This window comes from Eubalaena glacialis, chromosome 6 (genome assembly GCF_028564815.1).
Source record: "Eubalaena glacialis isolate mEubGla1 chromosome 6, mEubGla1.1.hap2.+ XY, whole genome shotgun sequence".
Lineage (NCBI taxonomy): Eukaryota > Metazoa > Chordata > Mammalia > Artiodactyla > Balaenidae > Eubalaena > Eubalaena glacialis.
Window position 1 is genome coordinate 4,899,382 of NC_083721.1, and position 15,790 is coordinate 4,915,171.

Here is a 15,790-nt window from a genome sequence, read left to right on the forward strand (position 1 = left end):
CTTGGCAACATTTTACCTCTTCTTTTATTTTTTACACTGAAATTATGCCCCCAACATGTTTATCATGCTTTACTTGCTTCTTAGTAACCGTGAAAAAGGTTTCCTAATTAGGTTGTCCACATTTCAGCGTTTGAAGCTCTGTTCCTCTTCTTATCAGCTGTATGGCTTGGGCAGCTTACCTAACCGTTCTGTGCCTCAGTTTTCTCATCTGGAAAGTGGGGTTGATAATAACATCTCCCTCCTGTAGGGCTGCTGTGAGAATTAAGTGAGTTTGTGCTCACAGAATGTTTAGAGCAGCATGTGGCCAGCTGCAGGTGCTGAGTGTTAGCTATTATTTCTTCTCCTGCAGCCCCAACTGTGCTGAGAAGATGCAGAGGGCTTCCAGCCCTGAACTGGCCACACCAGTGACTGAGAATATCTCACTATGATTTCATGGACAAAACTCACATAACGAGTTCTTATGGGCAAATTTTGAAGTTGGTGCAAGACCATCCCTGTATCCCAGGGTCCCAGTCTTGGAAGAGGTACTTACGCATGAATTATTGATCTCCTAGGGCTTGAGCTGTGAGTCCCAACATGCTGCCTTGACACTGTGACCCTAACCTGCCAATAGAGGAAAGAGATGGTGAAAAGGGATGGGAAACTAATGCTAACTTTGGTTTTCATATTTCAATAAATAGGAGGAGAAACTGAAAAACTGGAGGAAAGTGGTTTGTTTTGTGATAACAAAGACCAGTTATGTAACAATTCACTATTATTTCTAGGAAGGTAACGGGTATAATTTAGAGGGTGTTTCTTGGTTTGACTTGGGGAAGAGCTCAGGGTCCTGTGCGGCTAAACACAAGATGCCCGGACAAAGCTGCAAGACCACCTCTCCAGGGGTGAATGAAGGGGGCCGGCCTAGGACTCGGGGTCTCTGTAGGGTTCTCACTGCGTGATGTCGGGTGCTGCTTACACTCACCCTCTGTGCTCCAGGAGCACAGGACTCGCTTTATTCTACCCCACGGAGGCAGCACAATGGGCCAGTTTTCATAGCTGAGGTCACCTGTGAGGCTCTGGCCAGGGTGCTCACATTTCCCCAAAGAAAAATGGAGTTTGAGCATTTAAGATGCCACAGCATCTTTTCTAGAAGGTTCCGCTCCAAAAGTTCAAACCATTCGGAATATTTATCAGGGAGCAAGTAGTTTATCACAGGGATGTAAATGTCACTCTTTGTTCTGGAATGTTGCAGGTCAGGGGAGGGCATCTGGCTCTGCTCATGGCCACTCAGAGCCTTAGAGGAGATTGAAGAGGGCAGGGGCAGGACCCCCGAGCTTCCTGCAGGGGCAGGACCCTTAGAAGTCTCTTCTAAGGTGGAGACTCCAGTGAGTTAATGTGAGCAAATATCCCCCAACCACCCTCTAGAGATGGGTCTACTTTTACAGCCCCAAAACACTTCACCTTGACATTGAAGGAGATATTTAACTGCCATGTTTAATGTCAGTCCGTCCGATAAGGTCCCCTTTCAGATAATTTCAGCTGTATCCCACATAGACCTCCACCTCCCTTTCCAAAGAAAAAGCAGTTTTTCTCATTCTCCATAAGCTCCTCCATACCTCCAGGTCGTGCCCATGGTTCAGCGCTCAACTTCAGTTCCTGGTAACTGCTGGCTTCACTCTGATTACAATCAACACATTCCTTGGGAAGCCTGTTTTTACCTTGAAACACTTCCAGATCTGGTGAGCAAAGTGCATCAGTGCTTCTAGCAGCAGATGGATTTCTAAATTTACCAGGAAAAGACCTTCATGTGATGTTGGATGAACCTTGTAAACACCTGGAGATGGAAATTGTGTTTGATGAGAATAAACTCAGGTCGGGTTCATTCATTAAGCCCAAAATGCTGGCTGGTCACTAGTCTTGTCCTTACTGGTTATGCCCTGTAGGAATTGCTGGGAGAGAGAGAGAATAATCGTTTCTGTTGGTGGAAGACAAGATGGATGTAATTGTGGCAAGCAGTAGATCAGACGATGCCCATAAAATCACTTGGACGTTTGGATAAAAATACAGGGAAAATGTATGTTATGATGCTGTGCTCAGAATGATCACATTGCAGTCCCCACAGGGAGTGTCACTGTAAAGTAATGGAGCAAATGGGTGGGTGCCCTTCAGTGGCCCCGAGCTGTAATCTGGGTGCAGGGTGGCCCGGGGTGACCTTGTTTTCTTTAGTGAAGTCGCAGCCTATGTGTTAAAAGCCTGGATGAATTTCTGGAATCACTTTTACATTGCTTAGCATTATTAGTCAACATTGGAGTGTTTTATGAGTACTTTTCCACTTAATCACACTCTTTATTATTGTCAGTTTTTTTTTCTTTTTGTCCCTGTCACCAAACCTCTGCATATGTAGACACACACACACACACACACACACACACACACACACACACACACACACGGAGAGAGAGAAGGAGAGAGGGAGGGGGGAAGAGGAGGGGAAGGGAGATAGTGGAGAGCGAGATACCAAGGTTCGTAATTGGCAAACTAACACTATCAAGTGACTGTGGGTTCTACCACTCAGAAGATCCCAAGTGTCACACGGGGCCGCCGTCAGCGGAACTGGCAGTTCATCCTGCCAATTAGCTGTGATGCTTGGGACCAAATATTAGCAAGGCTGAAATTAATACCAAGTGATCATTTGCATCTGAAATTCAGTTGGGAGCCATTGTGAGATTTCCAGTCCTGAGGTCACTGTCCTGAATATCAGCTGGGCCGATACTTTAAAGGACTGTTTATTTTCCCAAACGTAAATAGGGCGCATGTTCTTCTTTGCATTTTCCTCCCATCCTAGCTGGCAAGGAAGTTTGTTTATATACGTCATCCTAAAGGTCAGCCTTCTCAGGCTGAAAAAGAAAGCAGGCGTCGGGTGAAATAGATCAGCCCTGTGCAGGGGGTGTCAGACATGCGGTGGGCGGGGGCAGGGAGCATCGATAATCGCGGCCCAGCAGCTGCTCATTGTCTGGTACCTGCTTTGTGCTTGGCTGTGCGCTTGGCTCAGAGGGATTTGGACCCAGAGTTACCCGCAGGGTGGTCAGCGCCCTAGTTTTTGCCCTGTTCTATTCACATGTCCAATACTGTCCCCTGCATAGCAGCCTGTATATTGTATGAGGTACACCTACAGGCTGAAGACAGCCGCAGTTACTTAACTTGTGCTCATAGAAACAGGAGGGCACGTTGCTTTCCTCAGAGTAAAATTCTTTAAAATTGTATCTTTTATTTTTCTGAACTCACCCCTCCCACCAAGCTGCTTACATGTTTTTTAGTTGACAGTGAAATACTTTGTGAGTTATTTTCCTTTCTCTTTCCCTTTCCCTTTCCCTTGCCCTGCCCCTCAGTCTTGCATGTCTCCAGTTGACTATCTTTCCTTTTAAAACAGAGAGTGAAAGAATGAAGAGAGCTTTATTGCTGCTGTTATTTTTAAAAATTAGTGATGGTGATCAAAACTTGGAAATTGTCATTTCAGGAAGGTTTTCAAGGCTGTGTTTCTCTCCATTTGGTGCGTCACCGGCAATAATTTTTCTTGCGGTAACAATCATGTGGGAAAAGAATTTGAAATGACCTACTTTGTACACGATATCAAGCCTCAGTGTTCATATCGAGTATTGTTACATAGTCTCTCAATGTTTTACTTTATTATGTGTCACCTTCCATTAGGTTTAAGAATGTCATATATCATATTCTGTTCTGATATATATCCGTATATACTACCCAATACATATACAATTAGAAGGATGTGTTTTTATATATAGGGGAAATGGGGAGAATTTCACCTACTTTGCAAATTGGTCCTAACAGTTCATTATTTTTAATAAATAGCAATCTTACCAGTAGCACTTTCCCACTGTAGATTTAATTAGTCTTTTTTTCCCCTCCCTTTCACTAGTTGACAGAGCTGAGAGGAGGGAAACGGCGGCAATTTGAAACCTTGTTAGAAATTTATGAAGTGCTAAAATGTTTCATTCCCAGAGGCTGGCTTGCCAGCTGTCACCGGAATGCACTTGCTGTCTGCCTCCCGGCCGGTCTGGGAAGGCAGGGTGGAGGTGGGCTGCACATGTGTGCATGGCGTTGCCTAAATGATGCTCTCCGTAATTAGCCCGGGGTGGAGGGAAGCTAATTATTTTCCCCACAATTGATCAGTAAGTAATTCCCCACAATTGGTGTGTAAGATGCACAATGAGGGGGCATCCAGAGATCAAGACCCTTCACTGGCTTTAATAAACACACTGGCAGTGCAGTGAGAGGGGTCATCTTTGGTCGTGGACACCAAATCACCACCCATCTTATTGGTGGCCTCCAGCAAATACTTAACCTATTTCTAATAAGATGACCCTGAACTAATTTCTTCTGGAGAAAATCCCTTCCTGAACATTTTACAAGATGTCAAAGATGGTCTTGTGAGGGGGCCATACCCTTCCTGCAATGACTTGATTACCCTCGCCCAAATTCTTTACCCCACCGCTGTCCAAAGCCTCAAAATTCTTTCTCAGGGGACACTCTTTTGGTTGTTGTTCTTAACTGGAGATGTCACTTGTGGCCACAGACACCCTGGAGAATAAACAATTCATAATAAAGGTGTGGATGACTCACACAGAGCTCTGGGCTTGGGGGGAGAGTTACACCTGACGGCAGACACGAGATGCGGTGGAGACCACACAGGAGGACCAGGAGGGCTGACCAGGGACCAGAGGGGCCTGGCAACTCCTTAGAAGTTTGCCTCCAGTCTGGCCTTGCTCTGTGCAGGGTGGAGCCCGGGGGTCCGAGGGGCAGCATCCTCTGCTGGTGCCAGAACACCTCACTGGGAGAGGGGCAGGTGCCCGGCCATCTTTGCTTTAATCTCCATGCGCCCAGAGATGGCAACAACACTGATTAGGAAATGATGCTCTAACCCCCTCCCCCCGCCCCCAAACTAACAGTTAGTGTGAAATATTTCTGGTGGCACAGAACCCTGTGACAAGTTTTTTTTTTTTTTTTTTTTTTTTTTGAATCTTTCAATGTACCAGAGCGCTCTCTAATTAGGAGCTTTATTATCTGCACTCATTTGCTAGGGCTGTTGTAACAAGCACCACAAGCTGGGGGACTTAACGGTAGACTTTCAAGGTTCTGGATTCCTTAGAGGCCTGTGGGAGAAGACTGAGTTCCATGCCTCCTGACTTGCAGATGGCCGTCTTCCTGTTCACATGGCCTCCCCCTGTGTGTCTGTGCCCAGGTTTCCCCTTTTCATAAGGACAGAGTCAGATCGGATTAGAGCCCGCTCACTCACAATGACCTCATTTTACCTTGATGACTTCTGTAAAACCCTATCTTTAAATGAGGTCACATGCTGAGCTAATGGGGGTTATGATTTCAATACTTGTATTTTGAAGGGACACAATTCAGTCCACATACTCTCCATTCATTTATCCAAAAACTATATGTCAAACGGCCATCAAGGGACTTCCCTGGTGGCGCTGTGGTTAAGAGTCCGCCTGCCAATACAGGGGACACGGGTTCGAGCCCTGGTCTGGGAGGATCCCACATGCCACGGAGCAACTAAGCCCATGTGCCACAACTACTGAGCCTGCGAGCCACAACTACTGAAGCCTGTGAGCCTGGAGCCCGTGCTCCACAAGAGAAGCCACAACAATGAGAAGCCCGCGCACAGCAACAAAGAGTAGTCCCCGCTCGCCGCAACTAGAGAAAGCCCGCACGCAGGAACAAAGACGCAACGCAGCCAAAAATAAAAATTAATTAATTAATTAATTTAAAAAAATCACTTAAAAAAAAAAAAACGGCCATCAAGGACAAGGCCCTATGAGGTTCAAAACTTTTGAAGATACAGCTCCTGGCCTATGAGTCCACAGGGCCCTCTGTGGGTCATGGTACATGTGGGTGCACATGTAGGCCCCCAAAATGCCCATGTCCTAATCCTGGAACCTGTGAGGATGCTACCTTACATGACAGTCAGGACTTTGCAGATGGGATTGGATTAAGGAGCTTGAGTGGGGAGATTATCTAGGTAAGCCCAATGTAGTCACGGGGGTCCTTACAAGAGGAGAGCAGGAGGGCAGGGGACGGAAGGAGAGAGAGACAGAGCGAGGAAATGGAAGAAGGGGCCACAAGCCAAGCACTGCAGGCAAAGACAAGGAAGCGATCCCCCTTCACAGCCTTAGGAAGGACCGTCTCTGCCCACCCATGTGGTCTTCCAACCTCTAGGACGGTGACATAATAAATCTGTGTTATTTAAAGCCACTAAGTATGTGGTGATTTGTTACAATGGCAAATAGGAAAATAATGCCGGTACCAAGCTGGTGGGTTTGGAGCATCCCAGAGCTGTACTTGGGTTTAGCAAAGTTGCATAGAGTAATGGATGATAAAGCCCACTACCTGGAAAGAGCATGGACAAAGCCTAAGACTTGATTTGGAGTCACTCACTAACAATTTTCAAGCTCTCACCCAGGTTCCACTCAATTCAAATACCAGACCAGCTCATTCCATAGGAGTTGGCAGGTTACAGATGGGATGGAGGCATTGAAGCTAGGAAGGTAGAAATTCAGCAGTGATTCCTGCGTCATAGCAGGGAAAGGAGAAGAACTGAGTACCAAGCTGTGGTCCAGGAATCTCAAGACTGTAAATAAGTCCTTCCATCCATTTTGAAGCCCAGCCCAAAGCACCACAGTCTATCTGCCTGTCTGTCTTTCTGTCTCTCTCTCCCTCTCTCTCTTCACACACACTCACTGGGGGTGTGTGATTGAGTTGGCTCCCAGCAAGGTGTCTTGGGGAACCCTGTTCTAATTAAGCCAGAGCACCAGCTGGGAGGATGAAGGGGTGGATAGGAAGGTCAGTTTGGGGGTCAGGCACAGCAGGTGGAGATGCAGGAGGGCTGGGTGCTGTCATAGGTACAGTTGGTGCACTGTTTCCCAGAGACCCTGTGTGGGAGTCTCATGCAGCTCCAGGAACAGAGGACAGCCAGGCAAGACATTGGCCAGTGGGGACGGAGGGGGTCACAGAGAATCTCTGCAGCAGAATGCCATAGCTGCAGTGATTCTTCTGGCTCTCGCCTGCCTGACTATGGCAAAACAGTGGCGCTGCTATGGCTTTGAGTGTCTGTAAGTGGCAACTTTTAACTCTGTGGATGGCCTGCAGCTGAGGCCTCTGTGGTCCGGTTGAAAGAGCATCGTCTCTGGGGCAAGGCCGGCTGGGAAGCAAATCCGAATTCTGCTCTCTACGATCCATGGATTTTTGTGCAGGTGACAGTGCCTCTCTCAGCCTCAGTTTCCTTATCTTAAAAAATGGGAATCTTCTTGTAATACTTGGAGCAGGACTGAGGCAAGGACCAGTGGAATCGATGGGTGTGGAAGGCTCAGATGCAGTGCCTGATTCTAAATGGGGATCGGAGAGGTGAATTCTGCCTCTCACCACCTCCCTCCTTTGGGGTGTGGAGGGTGACGGCTGGATTTCGGTCTGGGACAGCGATGCTGAGATGGAGGGGGGAGGGGGGAGGGCGGAAGGTGGCGCTGAAAGCATAGGCACCACCTCTTGCTGTGCATTGACTGCCACCAGGGAGCATCTCAGAGATGGGGAAGTGGTTGTAGGCAAACTTTGACCACTCGTATTTGTGTCGGCCTTAGCTGGTTCTCCTGCTCGTATTGCAAGGGCTGTGGGGTCCACCAGGCCAACAACCAGCCCAGCAGTCTGAGAACTGGACCAGATCTGTGCTGAAGGCAGCACCAAAGGGTCTTAGCAGCACAACTCCCTCTTGACATGAGTATTAACCTTTAAGAACGCTCCCTTGAGTCCCCCAACTAGAAGAGGAAGAGGATGAGACAGGTGAGCCAGCAGGCTTTTCTCAAGATTATAGGTATTTATCAGTGATTGGAAGGGCATAGGGGAGACACACACACACTTTAGAGGTTGATCAGTTGGTTATTTTCTTCAGGCTTCGAAAAGATGTAAACCAACACAGAGAGACTCCAAAGTACCATGAGGCACCCAGAGTAGAGTTGGCTACAAGGCTGCCATGATGTTGGAAGAATTAGGGGATAGTGAGGGGTCTTGATTGTTGGGGTTTTGGGGAGTGGTGGGAGGTGAGATGGGACACTCAGGATGGAATTAGAATAAGAAACAATTTGAAAGGCTGAGGAGTGTGGAATTGAACCTGGGGTCCACCTGGGTGATTAGTTCTCGTTCCAGAAGGACTCAACACCCTGGAGGTGGGATGGGGCAAAGACAAAGACCTGGGCTGGGAAGGAGCTGTTGTTATTTCTCCTGACCACCTCTTTCTCCTCACCTTTCTCTGTCCCTTCTCTCTGCCACATGGTTCTGTCCCCCTACTCCATACCCCAATACTCCTTTCAGACAGCCCTGTGTAGTCTAGGCCCCTCTGCTCTGAGGATCGTCACAAGTGCAGTGGGGTTCTTTGGGAGTAATTTATTAACTAGGATACATGTTTGGGTGCAGGCCAGGTAAAGAGCTACAGACCAGATGTCTGCCTTAACATCACCTGCTAGACTAGGAGAGTGTCTTGACCAGGCCTTCTGAAGAAGCCTGTTTCTCCTGAATTTCTGCCAGGCGTGTCTTGGCTGGAAGAAAGACAAGCCCACTTGGGATGTAAAGGCTCCCTTAGGAGCTGGGTTAGCACCTTGCTCTCCCAAGGTAACCAGGGTGGCTCTCCTAGTCCTCAGCCAAGCAAGCAGCTGACTGCAAAGCCACAGTTGGCCCCAGAGAAGAATAAGTGTAAGCAAAGGGATTCATTCAGTTTTATGCCAGAAGTTGCTGCACCTCATACAATCTGTTTCTTCCCTGGGTTCTTTTTCTGTGTTTCCCAGAATATATATATATGTATTAATTTCCTAGGCTGCTATGACACAGTACCACAAACTGAGTGCCTTAAAACAAAAAATATTGATAGTTCCAGAGTTCTGGTGGCCAGAAGTCTGAAATTGAGGTGTTGGCAGGGTTAGTTCCTTCTGGACGCTCTGAGGGAGGTCTGTTCCAGCCCTCAATCCCAGCTCCTGGTGGCTGCCAGCAACCCTCGGTTTATGGCTGCATCACTCCATTCTCTGCCTCTGTCATCACGTGATATTCTCCTGGTGTGTCTGTCTCTGCATCTCTGGAACGTTGGTTATATCTGTTTCCAAATAAGTTCACATTCATAGCTACTGGGGATTAGACCTTGAACATACCTTTTTGGGAGACACACTTCTGCTCATTACACTATACGTACTGAGTCCTGCACACAAAACAGTGTCAGGCATATAGGGAGGGTTCAACCATGCCTTGGTGAACAAATCAATGAAAAGACCAGGCATTAGAAGGCAAAGGAAGAGAACATTGCAGATCATTCTCAAACCGCCCATTGAAAGGGCTTCTGTTGGGATGGCTGGGATGGCTGGGCCTCTACTTGTGTTTCTTAGCCCCCAGGGGGCTAGCCTAGCTTGTCCACATGGTGGTCATCCCACGTCTCCAGCAATTCCAGTGCACAAGCACTTTTCAGGCCTTTACTTGCATCATGTTTGTAAATATCCCATTGGTTAAAGCAAGTCACATGGCCAAGCCCAGATTCAAGGAGTTGAGAAGAAGACTCACTTCTTCATGCAAGGAGCTGCAGACACATCGCAAAGGCCAAGTACAGAGGGACCGGAAAATTTACTACAGCCATTTTTTGCAGATAATCAACCATAGATTTTGATTGACATGATCTCTTGTATATGCAGTATAGTAAAATATGTATATATTGCCACTTGGTTGATAACTTTCTCCACAGAGCTGTAGAATATTCTAGAAATTAATTGCACAGGCTTGCAAGCTACATGGCCTGGGTTGCAGTTCTAGCTCCAAGACATACAAACTGTATGACCTTTGACCGACCTTTCTGTGCCTTAATTTCCTTGTATATAAAATGGGAATAAAAACACTTCCTAGGGTTGTGGGTGGTAAGGATTAAGTGAGTTAAAATATGAAAGTGTTTAGTACAGTACTTAGCACATGGCAACCGCTAAATAAATGCTATATGTTTTAATTAATATCTTGGTTTGCTCTTTTTTTTTGACGGATATTATTTAATGATGGTAATCATTTTCTGAAAAGCTGTACCAATATCAATTTTAGGTAGAACATAACATGAAATTATTTCATGAAATATAGTTCATGCTCTCCTGACATCACTCCCAACAGAAAACTTCCAGTCTATTTGCTGTTTCTTGGCTGATGAGACATTCATCCTTTAATTCCCTGATTGTCTTCCTCAATGATTTTTGGAAACGTTTTTCTCCGTCTGAAACATTCCGCAGACTTTTCTTGGTATCCTGTAGCTCGCTGATCACTTGATCTGATTTATGCTTAAGTTTCTTTGGACTGTCCATTACACTGTAGCTATGCTCAAAAATGAACTGGGGCTGGAATTCTTCCATACACGAGGAAGCACCAACACGGTGGTGACTGTGGTTTGTGACTGGAAGGACTTGAGGGTGAAGTTTTTCCTACAGTGAAGCTTTTCTCTTTTCCCCTGTAAGTGAGATAGAGAATTAGAAGGTATGACTCCAGGTTTCGTTTTAATATTTGGAGCGCTTCTGTCAAAATCTGTCTTCTTAAGGTGCCTTGAACACAACACATCTCCTTTTTTTAGGCTCCCAAATGCCTGCAGCATTCACATCACATCTTTTCTTGCCAATACCCATTTTCTTTTGACGTTTTCATCCGTGGGGGAATACGTGAAATGTCAGACCTTTTAACTTGGAATTTGGTAAACAGCGAGAAGCACATCCAATGGCCAAGCAAGATTTCACCATGGTTTTAGCGACTCATACCAGAACGTTAGCGGCGAAGGCAGCGAAGGCAGCGACTAACGCTCACGACAGAGATTGCGCCTCCCCTCGCTTCCATCCCATCAGCCCTCTTGGTTTGCTCTTGAACTCACCTGTCCGCTAATGTGTGCATGATGTGTGTGTGTGTGTGTGTGTGTGTGTGTTGTACGTGGTGTTGCAACAGGGAGGACAGGATAGTGGCAGGGTCAGCAGAAGGATGGAGCCTGGGTCCAAGGTGTCTGGGGAAGGTGACTGGGAAGATGTCGGTGCCTCCATCTGGGCTCAGCATGGGAGGAGCTGGCTTGATGATGAGAAAGACTTGGCCACTCTTCCTTCCCATCTCTGTCACTGCCATGGTCATTGATTCACTGCCCCTGGGAACGAAAAGAAATGCCAAACAGTCGCACAACCCCTTTCACTTTGCAGATGGAAATTTGAAATGCACTGAGGCTTAGTGGCAAATTCCAGGTCACAAAGCTCACAAGTGCAGAACCGTGCATGTGAAGGGTGCAGATTTTTGGCTCTGTTGCAGTGGTCGTGCAGGTTCTTGTTTGTCTTAATTCATTCTACAAAGCATTGTTTTTTAAACATTTTACTTCTTGACTCTTCAGTTGTCCTTTGTATGCATATCAGGTGTGTGTTCCCATTAGGCTGATCTATAGCATAATTTCTACACTAGAAAAGGGAGTTAAATAGAGCATTGAGATGACTGTACTCATCTTAAGGTTATTTAAAAGCAATTACTACCATTAGTTGGAAGTGCTACCTCAGGCTACTGATAGTAATGTGCACCTAACAATCCAATTAGTTTGTAAATGGATTAGTTTATATCTTGACCAATGCATTTGCTTTCAATTCAGTATTATATAGATCTAAAGAGCGTCAGTTGTATCCGTTTATACTTTGTATAATGTGTTGCTTCATCTTTAAGTAGAGGATTCACTCATTCCCTTCCCCCATGAAATGTTACTTCATTTATATTTTTGCTTCCTAAACTATGATTCATGTCTTTTTAAGTTCCATAATCCTTATTAAATCATTTTAGCTCTTTCTGTAGTTTTCAGGATTTCTAGCTGGTTTATATTCAGTATCGTTTGAGGTACAATCAAAGGTGATACTGTAACATCAGATCACATGCCAGCCCAGCCCTGTCTAAAAGCAACTTTCTGTGATGACGGAAATGTTCTAGAACATGAGGCCATTTAGTGGCTCATAGCCACTAGGCAGATGTGACTCCCAAGCACTTGAAATGTGGTTAGAGTGACTAAGGAGTGGAATTACTAATTTTATTTAACTTTCATGGATTTGAATTTAATAGTCACATGCAGCTGTTGGCTGCCATATGGGATGGCACAGTTCTGGAGGAGAAAGGACTGTAGATAAGCTATGGAAGGTTTTGACCCAGCCAAGGCTCTTTGTCGCCCAGAGATAGGGGTCTTAGTGTCACCACACTGGACTCACCTGGTACAACCAGATTTTCCCTGGAGAAGGTCATTTTCTGGTATCTGAGAGGTCAAGGGAAACCTCCTGATACATGAAATTGGATGGATTCTTGTAGGTACTCTCCCCAAATATATGTGATTAAGTAAAACAGTTTGTTCATCAGGCACCTGCCATGTAGCAGGAACATAGACAGGCTGGCTTCCCAAAGGCCTGGTGTTCAGGAGAAGGAAGCAAAATACACGTTTACCTGAGCTTCGCACATAGTGGAGGCCGAAGGGCTGATTGTGTCTACCTGGGTGTGGCGTACCTGAGGTGTTAGATACTTTGGACCATAGTTTATCCCGTTGTTTGACATCCATTACCTCATTCGTTCATTCAACAGATGTTTATTGAGTGTCTAGTATATAATATTTGCTGGGGATAACTAGTAAGCACAACAAACTCCTTCCTTGCCTCCTCCATTTACTTATTTGCTTATCTATCTATCTATCTACTACCTTTCTACCTGTCTGTCTGTCTAGCTATCTATCCATCTGTCTATCATCTAATTTGTTTATTTCCTTGAGCTTTATTCACAGGGCTACAGTTGAACATTTGCATTCTTATCCAGTGTTATAACAGTGTTTTAAAGATAACTGCACGTTTTCTCACATATTGTCTCAAATCTTCTCGGTGTTCATGCCAAAGTGTCAGATGTCAGTGGAGCCAAAGGTAATTTTCCTGAGCAAGAACATTTAGTGGAGTCTCTGCCTCATGATGCAGTTTTCAGCTGTGGGAGCCCGTGAGGACCCACGTGTACGTGGGCGGTGAGGGCAGCTGCTCTCAGGCAGGAGGGAGAGCTGAACTGGCTCCTGAGAAAAGGAGGGGCGCAGCAGAAAGGAAGCACCCGCTCTTAACAGAGTCTTTGGGAGTTCATTCTCCTCTCTTGATACAAACCCCCATGCTACTAAGTCAAATTCTGTGGTTTCTGTGATGCATCAGAAGATTTCTTTTTTCATCATTGCCCTGTACAAAGTGCTGTCAGCGGATACAAAATCAGAGATAACGGTCACCTGCTTCTTGCCTTGGCTGTTAGAGCTCAGTCTCTTGGGGTGAGTTTTGCCATCCAGTTGGGCTGTGGAGCAAGAATAAGTGAACTGATTTTGCTGCACAGTGAGTTTGTAGTATGGCCAAGGAAGCAGCACAGAGCACCGTATCAGTGGTGGGACCATATTTGAAATCCCGTGTTATGAATATTGGATTCCAAGGAGGTGATGTGGTCTGGTGTGCTCTAAATGATTTTTCTTGTCTTTTTACAAATTTTTTACACTAACAAAATGTGTGTGTGTAGAACCCTTGCCAAAGTTAAGAAACCGAAGGGTGTCCTTGAAAATTCCCCTGTGTGCTCCTCTCCAATCACACCCCCTCCCCCAGAGGGAACCTCACTCCTGAATTTGATGTTAGTTAATCCTTGCTTTTCTCTGTAGTTGTGTCAACATATGTTTGTAGCCCTCAGTACTATCTTGCTGAGATGTGCATGCTCTTGCACTTTCTGTAATTAGAATCACAAAGGAGGTGTTCTTCTGGGACTGGCTTTTTTCTCAACATTATTGCTTTGAGATTTATCCATGATGGTGTGTGTAGTTCGTTCTTCCATTCAACAAATAATTATCTGTGCAATTGCTGTGCCCACTGATTCTAGGTCTGGAGCTAGAGAGCGAACAAAACAGGCAACCCAGTGTCCTAAGGTAGCTTCATTCTTGTGCATGAACAAGATAAATAGACGGTGTAGCTGCTTAGATGGTAATTGGTGTCAGGGGAACACTGAAGCAGTGAAGCGTAATTTTAGGGGAGATGCGGAGTTTCAGATGCTGGGCTGAGGAGGGGACATTTGTGTGAAAACCTGGGGATGGTGAGGGAGAGGGTCAGGGAGATGTCAGGGGAAGAACTTCCCAGGCAGAGCAAACAGGAAGTTCCAAAGCCCCGCAGCAATGTTGTGTCAGGTGTGTTTCAAGTACTATAAGGAGGCCTCCGTGGGGAGAAAGCAGGGTGAGCGAGGGGGTGCAGGCGGAGGAGATGAGGACAGAGAGAGAGTGGGAGGTGTTGGAGCAGAGTGACATTCTATGACCAGAGTTCTGACCAGATTTCTCTGTCCGTTGCATGGAGCTCGCAGGCCAAACAGGCATTGCAGTCCTGCTAAGGAGAGATGATACGGATGCGGTGAAAGGGGGTCGTGTTTCGGTTGAGCGTTAGGTTTTTCTGATGAATGGGATCTGCGGTGAAAGAGAAAGGACGATTGCTTTCAGGTGCTGCTTGTGGTGATGGGGAAGCCGGAGAGAGGAGAGGTTGGAGGGCAGGAAGGGAAGGACCAGGGCTCACTTAGGAGCCTGTCCGCTCTGCGAAGCAAACTCAGCATCCTAGTGCAGATGGGAGGGTGCAGTTGGCATAGACGTTAGGAGTTCAGATAAGAGGTCGGGGCTAGAACTAGACATTAGGAGATGCCAGCCTAGAGATACCAGTAAAAACCTTCAGAATGGGTGATCATCAAGGGAGTGAGTATAAATAGGGAAAAGGTCCCAGACTGAGTGCAGAGACACTTCAGAATTCAGGAAACGAGAGGGAATCCTCAAAGGAATCTGAGTAGGGGCCTAAGGAGGCTTCTGATCAGAGGGAAACTGGGCATGATCAGTAGCGTCAAATATTCATGTCATGCTGGGGTGACATGTGGGCCGTGGTGACGTCTGTAAGAGCGGTTTTGGTGGAGCGGTGGGGAAAAACACCTGCTTAGGATGTGAGAATAGAAGGCTGAGGGGGAAAGTGGAGCCAGGGAAGGATTTGAGATGAGAGGGTAAGATGGGTGCGATAACCTCTCAGCGATATGCTGTTAGGAATGATCTAGTAGAGAAATGGAATTCAGTGATTTGAAAAAGAAAAGGAAAAATTTAATTCTGTGAAATGCCTATTAATGCCTTTAGCCCATTTGTTATTGGATTGTTTATCTTCTTCCTCTCTCTCTCTTTGTAGTTTATTATATATTCTTTATACTAATTCTTTGTTAGTAATATGGTTGCACATGCTGTAAATATCTTCCCATTTGTGCTTTATATTTCACCTTTTTGCTGTTTTTCTTGATGAATAGGTATTCAGATTAATTTTACAATTTTTGATTGGTGTTTTTGTCTTAAAAAATATGTTCCTACTACACATTTCCTATTTTTTTTCCAGAATAGTTTGTATTGACTTTCATTTCATTAAGTCCTTAATTTACCTTGAATTGATTTTTGTACAGTGAGAGATAGGGATTAAATTTCGTTTACCTCCGTATGGTAACAAATAGTCCCAGCGTTATTTACTGAGTGTTTCTTCTTTTCCTTTCTTCCCTCCTGCGTAGTGTAGGTCTCTTCTGGCCTCTCGTTGGCTCCAGAGACCCACTGGTCCATCCCCACACCAACAGCCCACTGGTTCAATTACCATGGTTTATAACTAGTCTTGTTATCAGGTAGGGTGAGTCCTTGCTGTTCTTGGCTCTTTAGACTTTTGTGTAAATTATGAAG

The 15,790-nt window shown here is 45.8% G+C and overlaps 1 protein-coding gene and 1 pseudogene across 1 annotated transcript in view; one reads left to right on the forward strand and one right to left on the reverse strand.

Moving 5' to 3' along the window:
• Positions 1 to 15,790, forward strand: part of DSCAM (DS cell adhesion molecule) — a 741,375-nt gene that overhangs the window by 79,767 nt on the left and 645,818 nt on the right. The gene's annotated exons all lie outside the window — the stretch shown is intronic.
• LOC133093122 (THAP domain-containing protein 6-like) lies at positions 10,143 to 10,799 on the reverse strand (annotated as a pseudogene).